This window comes from Canis lupus, chromosome 25 (genome assembly GCF_003254725.2).
Source record: "Canis lupus dingo isolate Sandy chromosome 25, ASM325472v2, whole genome shotgun sequence".
NCBI classification, from domain to species: Eukaryota; Metazoa; Chordata; class Mammalia; order Carnivora; family Canidae; genus Canis; species Canis lupus.
Window position 1 is genome coordinate 12,849,491 of NC_064267.1, and position 10,775 is coordinate 12,860,265.

At 37.5% G+C, this 10,775-nt stretch overlaps 1 protein-coding gene across 12 annotated transcripts in view; it reads right to left on the reverse strand.

The window, feature by feature from the left end:
- WASF3 (WASP family member 3) overlaps positions 1-10,775 on the reverse strand; it is a 133,238-nt gene that overhangs the window by 52,352 nt on the left and 70,111 nt on the right. The gene's annotated exons all lie outside the window — the stretch shown is intronic.

Genomic DNA, 10,775 nt, shown 5'->3' on the forward strand with positions numbered 1-10,775 from the left:
GACTGGTGATGATGCCGTGATCTTCTATATATTCTAAACTGATTCTCAGTAAACTTGTTCTATGAATCACTGTGAGGAGGGCTGGGGCTGCCAACAATAATTTTTAGATTTGTTAATTTCTTCCTCGAGTTCTATCAGTTTTTGTTTATGTATGTGGAAAGTCTGTTGTTAAGTCTATACATATATTTAAGACTATTATGTCTTCTTGGTGAAATAACTCCAATGTCATTCATTATGTGATGTCCCATTAACCCCTAGACATAATCACTGTACTGAAGTTTCCTTTGGTCATACCTTCTTTTGGTCAGTGTTTATGCAATATAACTTCTTCCTTTCAATTTTAACCTTTCTGGGTCTTTATATTTAAAGTAGGTTTAAGACAGCATGTAGTTTGATTTTGCTTTTTTATCCAATCTGACAATTTCTGACTTGTAATTAGTATGTTTAGATCATGTACATTCCATGTAATGTTGATATAGAATTTAAACCTTCCATCTTGCCAGTGGTTTTCTATATGTCCCATCTGTTCTTTGCTCCATTTTGCCTCTTTTTAGTTTTCATAACTTACAATTATTTTTTATGATGTCATCTTATCTCTATAACTGGCTTTTATTCATTTTTTAAGTGGTTTCCCTAGGTCTTAAAATCTGTATCACAGTCTACCCTCAATACAGTGCACAAACACACACTGTAATTCTGGAAGAGTGTATTTGTTTTCTTCTTTTAATGGTATTTCCTAAGGTGTCACACATTTTGCTTACATTATAAATTCACAACATACTGTTTTTACTTTGAATAATTATTGTTTAAAGCAACTAAAAATATAAGATATTTATGTTCACCCTCATTTTTCACCATAGCAGGGTCTCTTCGTTTCTTTGTGTAGATCCAAATTGCCATCTGGCACTTAAACTTCTTTTAACATTTCTTATAGTACTCATCTCCTGGCAATAAATTCCCCCAGTTTCTGTTTGTCTGAAAAACCCTTTAAATGGCCTTAAAAAAATTTTTTTTAGGACCCACTGGCGCTTGAATTCACAACTCTAAGATCAAGACTCAGTCAGCCAGGCACCCCTTATTTTTTAAGATGTTTTTTGCTGGGTATAGAAATCTGCATTGACAAGATTTCTCTTTTTGTCTTTCAGTACTTTAAAGATGTTATTCCAGTATCATTCTTGTCTTTGTTCCTCCATTTGTAATGTTTCTTCTCCCTATGGCTGCCTTCAAGACTTTCCTCTTTATCTTTGGTGGTTTGGGTTTATAGAATAGGGGGAGGGGTCCCCATTTCTTTTTATCCTGCTTGGTGATCTATGAAATTCTTGGATCTGTATGTATTTCATTAATTTTTTTTTGCTTCCATTAATTTTGGATAATTCTCAGCAACCGTTCTTCAAGTATTTCTTTTAGACCATACTTTGTTTTCCTTTTGGATTTCCAATTACATGTATGTTACACTACTGATATTGTTTCATAGTTCTTGGATATTCTGTGCTACTCTCAGTATTTTCCCTCTGTGAAATAATCAGATATATATTTATATCTGCCCTGGGTTCTTGGTACAGAGCTCCCAAACACTTGTAAGTGATGAGGCACTAGGAGTATCTTTTGTTGTAATATTTGTTTGGTCTCTGATCCTGGCTTCTGATACCAAGCTCCTAAATCCCTTGGAATGTCCCAGGTGACAGAAATGTCTTGTGTTCTAATTAGATGACCCTTGGTGGTGGGTTCCTAGATGGGGACTGGACCAATCCAGAAAGACCAATCCATGATTAGAAGTTTGGAACTTTCAGCCCCATACCCCATTCCCCTATTTTCCAGAAAGGGCAGAAGGACTGGAATGGAGTTAATAATCAATCATGCCTCTGTGACAAAGCCTCCATAAAAAATCCCCAAAGTATGTGGTTTGGAGATCTTCCAAGCTGATGAACACATCCATGTACTAAGAAGGTGGCAAACCCCAACTCTGTGGCCACAGAAGCTCCTGCACTTGGAACTCTTCCAAACCTCAACCTATGTACCTCTTCATTAGGCTATTTATCTGCATCCTTTTTTTTTAAAATTTTTTTTATTTTTTTATTTTTTTATCTGCATCCTTTAGGATATTCTTTGTTGTATAATAAACTGGTAAATGTAACTATTTCTCTTGATTTCTGTGAGCTGTGTTAGTAAATGATCAAACAAAAAGGCAGCGTTGTGGGAACCCTGATTTATAGCCAGTTGGTCATAAGTTCAAGGACATGCAATCAGCATCTGAAGTGAGAGCTAGCCGTCTAGTGGTACTGAGCCCTTAACCTGTGGAGTCTGCACTAACTCCAGTTAGTGTTAGAACTGAATAGAATTATAGGAGACCAGGCTGACATAACAGAGAATTGACAGAGTGTGGGAAATCCATACATCTGGTGTGAGAAGTGAAGTGTTGTATGTGTACTACAGGATTTAAAGTAGAAGAGAAACATGGGAGGGTAGTCTTTTCCTATATACTCTTTTCCTTTCCTTCTTTCTATGTTTCTCTTTCCTTCCTTCTTTCTATGTTTCATTTTATGTTTACTTTTTTCCTTCCTTCCTTTTTGTTTCCTTCCTTCTTTCTCTGTTTCATTTTATGTTTCATTTCTATGTTTCATTTTATGTTTATTTACTTTTTTTTTCTTGAGTATAGTTGGCACAATGTTTCAGGCATACAACACAGTGATTCAGCATCTCTATACATTATGCTGTGCTCATCACAAGTAAAGCTCCTATTTGTCACCACACAGCACTATTACAGTATCATTGACTATATTCCCTATCCTGTACCTTTTATTCTACTGATTTATTCTACAGCTGAAGTCTGTACCTCTCACTCCACTTCACCCATCCCTCCTCCCCTCTGGCAGCCATCACTTTGTTCTCTGTACTTATAGGTCTGTTTCTACTCTTTGTTTTTTTATATTCTATACACAATTAAAATCATATGGTATTTGTCTTTCTCTGTCTGACACTTCACTTCGCATAATGCCCCCTAAGTCCATCCATGTTGCAAATATCAAGAGCTTAACTTTTTTATGGCTGAGTAGTATTCCATTATATAAATATATAAATATAAATATATATACACATATAGCCATATATTTACAGATAGATAGACAAACATCTTTATCCATTCATCTATCGATGGACACCTGGGTTGCTTTCATATCTTGGCTAGTGTAAATAATGCTGCCAGAAACGTAGGGGTGCACAGACCTTTTCAAATTAGTGTTTTTGGGTTTTTTTGGGGGGTAAACAAGTCAACACCAAGAAAACAAATAATACAATCAAAAACAGACAACATAAAAATAAATAAATAAATAAACACACAACATGAGAACATGCCCAATACCATTAGTCATCGGGGAAATGCAAATCAAAACCACAAAGAGATCTTAACTCATACCTGACAATATGGCTACTATCAAAAAAGACAAGAAATGACAAGTGTTGGTGAGGATGTGGAGAGAAAGTAACCTCTGTGCAGTGTTAGTGGGAATGCAAACTGGTGCAGCCATTGTGGAAAATGGTATGGAGGTTTCTCAAAAAATTAAAAACAGAAATGCCACACATCTGATAATTTCATTTTATATTGTTGACTTAAGCTTCAATTAACTGATCCTTTCTTCAGCTATGTCCAGTTTGCTAACAAACCCAACTTAAAATGTTTTTTGCATCCAGTAGTTTCCATTTAACTCTCTTTTTAAAAAAGTTTTCATCTCTTGTTGACATTCTTTACAAGTCCATGCATGTTTGTCCACTTTTTCCACTACAACTTAAAATACATTAATCACAGCTATTTTAAAGTCTCTGATAGTTTCCACATCTGGGTTATCTCTGAGTCTGTTTCTGTTAATAGCCTTATCTTCTGACAATGGATTGCTTTTCTTGCCTTTTGTGGCTTTTTTTTTTTTTTTTTTGGCCTCGATGCTGGACATCATTTGTAGAACACTAGCAACTTAGGGCAAACAGTATTTCCACCTGGAAATGGGCTTGCCTGGTCTTCCAACATGCCATTACTACAGAGGATTTGAATCAACCTACTGTTATCTAATGTAGCAGAGCATCAAAATCCCCCAGCGATGGACTGCTACCTTGTACCAGGTGTGGGGTCTGAAAAGCCAGATTTTTCTTAAGTGTTCCTGCTCTACCTGGCAGTCCCTTCACACCTGTGTCATAAAGGAGTCCCTCTCCACACTCTCACCTTCCAGCAGAGGAGTGCTGTTGCTTTGTTTCTAGATGTGAGGTTCATGGTAGGAGCAGGGAAAGTTCTTGGTTCTCCTGGTCCAGCCTGTATCTTAGGAAAGACCTAGGGAGCTGGACTTCAGAGCAAGGCCTTCCCATGGCAACTGAACTCCGCCTTCTATCTGCCCATGTCTTGGGCATAAGAGTTTTCTGCTCCTCATGCACCATAAGCAGAACTTTGTTTTCTATCAGTGAAAGATCCTGGGGCTAAGAGGTTATCCTGGTTTTGCCACTGTGCTTGGCCCCAGAAGCAGATCTTTGCTGGTTACAAAAGGTGGACAAAAGTGTCTCCTACCCTTCCTCCAGAAGCAGTAATATTACCTTGGTTCTGGGGGCAAGAGGATCTGCTGCCCTCCCAACAACTTCTGTGTCAAAGGAGAGAAGGGGCAGGATAACTGCCCTTCATCCTGCCAGTTCGTCAGTACGGTCATCTCCCATGTGGCTACACTACCAGTGGGGTCCTGTCCAATCTAGGCTTGCCACTCATCTTTCTTACAAGGACCTGATAGAGGCTCTTAGAAAAGAGCTTGTGAATGTGAACCCCCCACTGGTATCTGGGCTCCTGATTATTCTAAATAGATGTGTTAACTCACACTCAACTTTAAGAACTCATTTTAGCCACTTCTATGGTGGTCACCTGTTCCTCCCATGCTCTGCAAAACACAAAATAGCTCAAGAGGGCGTGTTATTCTTTACAATTCAAGAAAAGTTATCTGTAGATCATCTGGTTTCTTCTCTTTCATACTGATGGAAGCAATGCTCATTAGGCGACTTTTTACAACCTAATTGGAAGAGAAACTCTCTGCCATCATGGTAAGAACAGGATGAATATATTAGTTTCCTCTTTTGTTAAGACTTTAAATTGCTAACTGTATTCACAAAGGGAAAAGAAGGCAAACTGATATTCCTGAGGATTAAACATTTGAGTGTACTCTAAATATTTGTGTGCACAGACTCAAAGTGAGCAAACTATTTTGGAAAGAAAGGAATAACAGCATTAAATTAGTATGGATAATAGATCACTTTCATGCATGGAATATACTGCAATGGGCAGTATACATTAAATCGAAACCCCCAACTGTGATCTTTCCCCAGCTAATATTGCACTTATAGGAAGGGCTGACTAGATGCAGAGTAACTTACTAACTGCATTAAGTCTTTATGACATATTTAAAAACTATATTACTGATAGTAAGAGAAAGCTGAGTGTACAAAATTGAACGAGTAGATTGTAATGGGTTCCTTTCTCCACTATGCAGCCATAAAGACCATCCTGTGAGTTCTGAGAGCATGCACAGACTGCAGAACCTGACAGTGTTAATGATTCTGTCTTTTCTATTCTTGATGTGCTGGTAACCTTTGCTCTGATTGCCGCATGCCAGGCAATCAGAGTGCAGTGAGAGGCAGAACTAAATCACACAGTACAGACTATATTATGGGGCTGAACTAAACGTGTGCATACTGCAGATGTCTGGCTTTTTAATCATGTTGACTTCTATGTGCGAGTTTTGTACTCAAGAATGACCCACGCAGACGTGGTCCTGGCCCCACACTCATACAGAAACGAGTGACACAGTGCTGCAAGCCCTTGCTCTGACTTCCCACCATATTTTCCACTGGTCTTTTTTTATTTTGAAGGGCAAGGGCCACATCTCTGTACCCCAGTTTCACGGCATGCTGCTTGCCTACTGACATACCCCAGAAGATACTCACTACTAAATACTACATTCCCACAGCCAAAGGAAGAGTATAGAATTCCTCAACTCCCAATCCGTTACATTATCTTCTAGAGCTATGCCTCACCTTCTGTCTTAGTGAAGCTTCAGATTCGAAGCTGGGAAGGGTCGGGGAAAACTGGGTAAGATTTAATCAATAGTGTTTCGGTGAGATAACGGACTACATTTCACTATTTAGAACATGGTCTGTGTGTTTCCACGTGGTAAGACCCAGGAAAGTACAGTAAAGCAGGAACAAGGGGACCTGGCTTGTGGTCCTAGCTCTGCCACTAACAATGCACAACCCTGTGCAAGTTTCATAATCAAGGTGGGCCTCAGTTTCCTCTTAAGAAAAACAGATTTGCTCCCTCCGTCTCCTCCAGCTCCGACATGCTTTTGTATTTTTCCCTTTGTTACATATTCCTCTGCCTTTCAGAAACTACCACATTCGAGTCATCTGCTCTCAAAACACTTAGTGCATTTTTATTATTCTTTAGCCAGTGCAAATACAAAGTATAGACAAAAATAAGACACAATCCCTTTCCCGTTCCTCAAGGAATTAATGGTTTAGTGAGACACAGACATAAATTAAGTTACAACCCAGTGTGACAAGACTACATTGTAGGTATTTCTCATACCTGGTAAATTAAATTAAATTAAATTAAATTAAATCAGAAAGACTCAGTGGTGGGAAGGGGACACAGCATCACAGAGCCTGCAGCACCAGGCCCGGCACATGGGAGCTGCTGCTCATTAAGCATAGCGGATGGGAGAACGGAAGTCTTTTCTCAAGGTTTACAGGAAGCATTCTATTACTTCTAAAAATCGCTAAGCAGCCTCAGTAACTAAGCAAGCATCCCAGGGAAAAATAGCTGATTCACATCTGCAGAATAATGTGATATACCTTAAACCTGTGATATACCTGAAACCGGTCAAGTACCTATTTTTGGAGGGCATTCTGAGATAAGAAGTGGTCATTTACCTTCTATGAGCTACAACAAGGCACCAAAAGACACTTGAGGTAGAAGCTGGTATCTGGATCTAACAAAAGGCAGAGATTAGATGTCTAGGTTGAGATTTCTCCCCAACAAAGTTTTCCCATTGCCTCCTATCTTGCAGTTTCCCTGCTGAGGGAAGAAACCTCAAAGCCAGCATAAGTGATGAAAAGCAATCTGTTCTAAGTGAGAATACAGAGAAGCAGAACAGGGATCTTGGCAAAGAACAATCTTGGGTCTCTTTCCTCTGCTCTTTTCTCTTGGGTATCATGGGGGAGAGTGAGGAGTACTCAAAAACAAAACAAAACCAAAAAAGCCTCTTTCTAGAACCTTCCATCACTTCTTCTATTTATCTAAACTTATCAAAATTGATTCTTATGCTTCTTCAGTCTAGATTTTTTCTAATTTAAATAAATTACTAAGTTTTTACTGGATGTGAAATGTTTTAAAAATATATTTGTCTTCTGTCCCTGCTGTCCATGTAACCAGATACTCAACACATCTGACACTAAAGAATATATTTTATATTTGAGCATACATATGTTTTCCAGGTTTCTTTGTCGTGCATAAAATTCATCCTGATACATGTTACTATCCTAGGAACCTTGGAGATGCTTTTTCCAGCAACTATTTTCCTTCCCTTCTTTGACCAGCCAACAAAACCAGCTATTTAATAAAATAAACTTTTTTAGATTAAATGGAACCTGGGCGATTTAGACTTCTTCTTATAGACGGAGATCAAGACAAAGAGATCCCAAATCACTCGCATTATGGAGATCTGCCAAGGATGGAGGAGACATTAGAAGCTCAATCTCTGACGTAGCTGGTGCTCTGCCCACCGCATTCCTATCTGTAACTGTTCCCCCTATAAGATCCATTTGCAAGAAGCCAAGGCTACTTCACTTTTGTGTTTTATCAGTATATAAAGGCAGTCAAGGCAGCAAAAATTCTCTGCCTTAGTATGCAAGTAAGCCTTGACTTCTATATGATGCTTCTTTTTCCTCTACTTCCCGCTACCCTCCCAACACTGAACCAAGCATCTGACCATCTGCCATGACTCCATGGTCAACTCCAACTATGAAAGGAAGAAGTTGGTCTATATTTCCAAGGTTCCGTTTATACAAAGTATCCTGTTATTGTACAAACAAGAGTTTTGTCTGGTCCCCCAACTCCCAGTGCTGCCTGTTTGCTATAAGGATAAACATTAGATCTCCTAATCTTATTCTGTTTTGTATTTTCAATATAAATGAATTTTTATAATGTGACTGGCTTTTGGAAAGCCAGATATTTGTGTCCTATCCTACTTTCCAGGCCAGGGAAGCATTCTGCCTACATCTCTGCTGTGCATGATCCAGCTGACCCCTGGTAACTCAAATCCCCTTTGACATCTGCCAGGAAGTTGTGTGTGTAAGACCATGAGTATATTCCATCTCTAGAGAGAATGAGAGAAATGCTGTTGTATATGAGTATAGTAAGGTAGCCTGCAGTTTAACATAATCTTTGAGACAAGGGAAAAGGAAGCACCTCCTTTTCCTTGACTTGGATTATAGGTAATTTACTGTTCTTCTTTAGGCCCTACCAATAGTAAGTAAATCCCTCAACCAAAATGAGATTTTTATAAGAACCAGGGTATGTGTGTGTGTGTGTGTATGTGTGACTATTAACTCTTTACAGGAAATCATTTCAAAAGCTATGTAATTTGGACAAGAAGACTGAAAAAAAAAAAAAAAAAGAGTACCAAGTCTAGGTGAGGAGTATAAACAGAACGCCCTATTCTTCTCCTTAGGCTTCAAATCCCCAGAAATGACAAAAAAGATCTACACTTAAAATATATGCAGTAACACAAGAAAACTAGAAATGACGGATACTCTCCAAAAGTTAAAAGGCAAAAGGATCAGATTAAAGGACACAATAAGCCAAACACAAGACAGAGAATGTGGTCATCACTGTGTGTGGCTAGAGAACCACAATGGGAAGACCTAGACAACTCCCATCAGAAAAATACAAATAGCAACCAACCCAGGGATAAGAAGATGCTTCATCTCCCTAACACTCAGGATAGTGGAACCACAAGAAATTCGATTTCCCCCTTACCATGTTGGCAAAATTTAAGTGTGTCTATCAAGTTTTAGAAAGGTAAATAGTACAGTTAGTCCATGGATGTGTAAATAATGGCAAATTGTCTTTCCAAAGGGTTATAGCTAATAAAACTAAAAATATCATATCTTTGACCTACCATTTCTGCCGCTTATTCTTCTGAAAGAAACACTATCATTTGGCACAAGGATTCATATACAACAATATTCACTGCATTACTGCTGTAGTGAAAGACTGGAAATGACTACTAAAAGGGAAAGGCAGCTGTCAAAAGCAACAAGGTATATATATATGGAGTGATCTCTAAAATACAGTGATGAATGAAAAAAGGTTTACAATTAACAGTATACCATTTGTGCAAAAGTAACTACATATTTCCTTCATGTGTACATACAAATAAGCCTACCAAAGGTCTGGGGGAAAAAAGCATCCCAAATTCATAACATGATTACCTCTATGGTGGATGGATGGACATGAGAGTCAAAAAGTGCTTTAATCTCAAATATGCTCCAAGTTTTTTAAAAAAGAATACATTCAAGTATTATATGTGTAATTATTGTTTTGATTTAGTGCAGACAACTAAAAAATACCTGATGTATCAACAACAAACTATTACAGAGAAAAACTAATAAACTTAGCAATGGGCAGGAAATGGATTTTTTAAATTTCTTAATGAAATAAAATGCACTAATAGTAGCCTTTTGCATAATTATAATGAATGTTCATTGGTGAACTCATCTATTAATATAATGGCTAAAACTTATATAACGTGCCAGGCATTAGTATGTGTTTTAAATATATTAACACATTTAATTCTTACAAAATACTTCCCTTTTATAGCAAAGAAACTGAAGCACCAAGAGTCAGGTAAATTTGACCCACACTCCATAACAGTGTTCTTATCCACTATGGTTGACTCTTGAACAACAGGAGGATTAGGGGCCCTGGTATCCCCCACGCTGTCAAAAATCTGCATACAGCTTTGGATTCCCCCAAATCTTAATTACTAATAGCTTACTGTTGACCAGAAGCCTTACCAATAACATAACAATTAATGCAAATTTTGTATATCTATTATAAACACTATTCTTACAACAAACTAGCTTGTAGATAGCTTACTATTCTTCTTTAGGCCCTAGCAATATTAAGTAAATCTCTCAATCAAAATGAGACATAAACTGTATTCTTACAATAAAGTAAGCTAGAGAAAAGAAAATATTAAGAAAATCATTATGGAAAATACATACACAGCACTGTATGATTTTTAAAAAATTGCATAGTAGACCCACACAGTTCAGACCTGTGTGGTTCAAATATCAACTGTACATAAGTCTCTGTTAAAAGAGAGGAGCACACAAACTCAGTGTTTTTTTAAAAAAAAACTAAATATTCAAGACAACATCTAAAATGAAATAACCAGGAAGAATGAAAACGAAGGGTCTACAAAACTATAGTAGGTCAACGCTAACAACAGAAAGGCAAGTATAGCAATATTAACATGAGACATAAGGGAAATTCAAGTGAAAAGCAATAAAATAAATGAAGGCAAATACCCATTTCATATTGAGAGCTTTTATTACTCTTTTTTTTTTTACAAGATCCCAACATACTTCTTTCAGAAACCAAAAAACATTCATACTTTAAACTATATACAATTAGCAAATTTTAACTGATATTTAAAATATTGCACATAACAATGTAAGAATGTATTCTTCTC